Below are 3,106 nucleotides of genomic sequence, written 5' to 3' on the forward strand. Positions count from 1 at the left end.
TTTTTTTTTTTAAATAGATATGTTTAATTGATGCAGGAGCATCCAGCTCGCCATGACCAGGTGAAGTCTCAACTAGGTTTGAAAGTTGTTGATCATCAGGATTGTTTTTTTCTCTAGAGTCATCAGGTAGTTTCTTTTAATTACTTTTGTTTATTGTCAGAGTCAGCATGTTAAGTTGCAATTAGTTATACATTTAGAATTACTGTGGACTGAACAGTAAATAGGAAATGGTTCGTTAATTTAGGGGAGAGATGACAAACTGCTTACTTAAGTTCTGTAGAATCAAACAGGTAGTAGTTATTAACCATAATAAGTTCGTTTAACTGAACCCTATGGCAGTTTTAATTAACTGTAAATCAACTGTAACAGAAGGATATACAAACAGAGGTGTAATACGAAGGGAGGGTTCCGCGAATCCGAATTGAAGAAATAAAAATAACATTACAGAGACAGGATTTTCTGCCATTGTCCATCCAAAAGTATTATTCATTGTTCATTACTGTAACTAAATTAATGTTTATGCAACAGTTTGATAAACGATAAACAGGGGAAGATCACGGACAGCGTGATCCTGTTGTTATTTGGCACACAGTTGGTGTCCAACCTGAACGGACATTCGCCTACGGAAAAGGGAATTACAGAAAGGAAAGGACGACCTGAGAATAGGACAAAACGACCACATAACAGAGACAACATTACACAGGAGACGACCAAACACAGAGGTACTTCCGTTACGCATTTTTTTGTATTATCGTGAATCAAATATCATCCATTGAAAAGAAAACTATTATCATTTATATTGTCAAATGAAACACATACATTGTTGGTTCTCATCTCCATAGAACAACCAAACCAAATACATAACTGTGACTGGCATTAGGGTTGAAACCCTCGACGAGGGTTTATATATATAACCACAAACATTCTTTCTACCGACGGCGTTGAAAACAACACAGTACAGCTACCAACAGAGACAAACTACAGTACAACAATAATTACAGACAAACTACGACAAGCCGAGGCCACTATCCTACAGGACTTTTCGTATCTCGAAAGCTGGAAGATTCAGGGCCTACCGAAAGGTTCTTCCTGTGGAATAGGAGACGGAAGCCCGCGCGCTCAAGTCGAAACCATAGACCTGTAGAGAAAACAAACCCGAAGGTTAATATACAAAGCGAGTTACAGGAAATAAGCCGGGGGCAATCATACCAAACAATCTGAGAAAAGAACTGTTGTAGCTTACCTGAGCGGACAGAGCCGAATTCGAGAAGTAGAATCATCACATATGGATTTGTAAAACTGCAGACCAAAGGAGCAATGTTGATAAGTAACGTTTCCAGTGGGAGGATAAATTGAAGCATGGAAGGGTGTTGTTACCTGTTCGAGCCGTCGAGCGACCACCAGAGTTTTCCCTGAGTCCATAACAGTCAGTGAATTCGTGAAACAGAGATTGACAAACAGTGAAAGATGCAAGTGGGTTATACTAGAACAGTAGAGCAATAGCCTGAAGCCATTCCTTGATGGGCAAGTAAATTTTCAACAATACAGTTACAGTTGAAATCATAGTAGCCAGGAACTTACCAGAGAAAACGAAGTCACATAAGCACGTCAGAGCCGGAGTAACACCAACACACCGGGCAGGAACGTCCATGAGTCCACAGCCGAGCTGAAGGGAGAAGGGAATGTTCATACACACCAGAAGACACCACAGCTAACAGAATAGTGACTGCTCGACAGAAACCCTCACCGAACCTTTCAATGGCAGAACCATCCAGAATAGTGAAAAGACCAAGCGATAAGGATTAAGAGTGAGGCGGGAACCAAGCCCGAGACGTAGGGTGAACATTTAATGCAACAATAAATCGCAACTGCAACCAACAAGAAAATATCCATGGACAATCTCCACGTAGATGAAGCCATTTAGTAATAGAGCACGTCATACCATGCGATCACATGGACCACCGGGCTAGTGGCTGGGTTGCACCAGAGTGGTATCAGAGCATTAGGTTGATTGAGAATATGGAGGTAGTGCGACGAGGATGAGGCCGAGGTGCTCGCAGATTGGCAGATGAAGGGTTGCGAGAGGAAATTAGAATCCTTGTTGCCCGTTTGGAGGCAGTAGAGGTAGGTAGGAGGAGAGATCCAGAAATGGGCGATGTCAACAAAGAGGAAGCGGAAGTAGCAGCAGATGGACCAAAGGGAGAATCTGCAGAGGTGAAACTACTAAGGTCTATTTTACTAGCAAGTAGTAAACCTAAGCTAGAACTTCTGACATACGATCGTAGCCTGTTTATCGATATTTTGCTGGATTGGATTAGCGAGATGGAAAAGTATTTTGAGTGTGAAGAAGTTCGAGAAGATGGTAGAGTCAAATTCGTGGCGATGAAACTGAAGGGACATGCAGCTCTATGGTGGGACAGTGTCTAGAATGAGAGGAAGAGAATGAATAAGATGCCGATTAAAACTTGGTCAAGAATGGTGGCCAAGCTGAAGGGCAGATTTATACCGAGGGACTATCAGATTGCATTACACAGGTAGGTACAGAATTTGAGACAGAAAGGATTGACCGTAAAGGAGTACACAGAGGAGTTCTACAGAGTGAATTTGCGAGCCGGATATATCGAAGATACAGCAGAAAGGACAGCCAGGTATGTTAATGGGCTGAGGATGGAAATCCTAGATGAAATAAGTATTTTATCCCCAAATAATACCGAGGAGGCATATCAAAGCGCAATAAAAGCGGAGGAAAAAATTACCAGAAGGCAGAATGCCCGGAGAGGACGAGGGGCCAACAGAGGGAAAGGCCAGTCCTATGGCAGGGGCCAGACTGCTAACAGCAGTGAGGAAGCTAGCAGTTCGAAGACATCAGGAACAGCAGATAGAGGAGACAGTACGAGGGGCGGCAGATCGTCCCAGCGCGGCAGAGGGAATGGCCGAGGAAGAGGGGCTGGTTATCAATGTTATAGATGTCATAAGTGGGGCCACCACTCGTTTGAGTGTCCAGAAGCAGATCCAGCTGGACAGCGGGGTGCGTATGTGGCACAGCCGGAAGAAACAGCAGCACTCCCTCAGGAGGCGGAGAATGCTCCAGAGACAGGAGAAGCTT

At 43.6% G+C, this 3,106-nt stretch overlaps 1 long non-coding RNA gene across 1 annotated transcript; it reads right to left on the minus strand.

The window, feature by feature from the left end:
* Positions 1-878: 878 nt before the first annotated feature.
* Positions 879-1,691, minus strand: LOC149198412 (uncharacterized). Its single transcript, XR_016253210.1, has 2 exons — positions 1,244-1,691; positions 879-1,138 (listed from the first exon to the last, which is right to left on the minus strand). It is a non-coding gene; the product is annotated as an uncharacterized LOC149198412 (long non-coding RNA).
* Positions 1,692-3,106: the final 1,415 nt, after the last annotated feature.

Source organism: Pinus tabuliformis, chromosome 2_1, assembly GCF_031772625.1.
Source record: "Pinus tabuliformis cultivar Carrire ecotype Pingquan chromosome 2_1, CPIR1, whole genome shotgun sequence".
NCBI classification, from domain to species: domain Eukaryota; kingdom Viridiplantae; phylum Streptophyta; class Pinopsida; order Pinales; family Pinaceae; genus Pinus; species Pinus tabuliformis.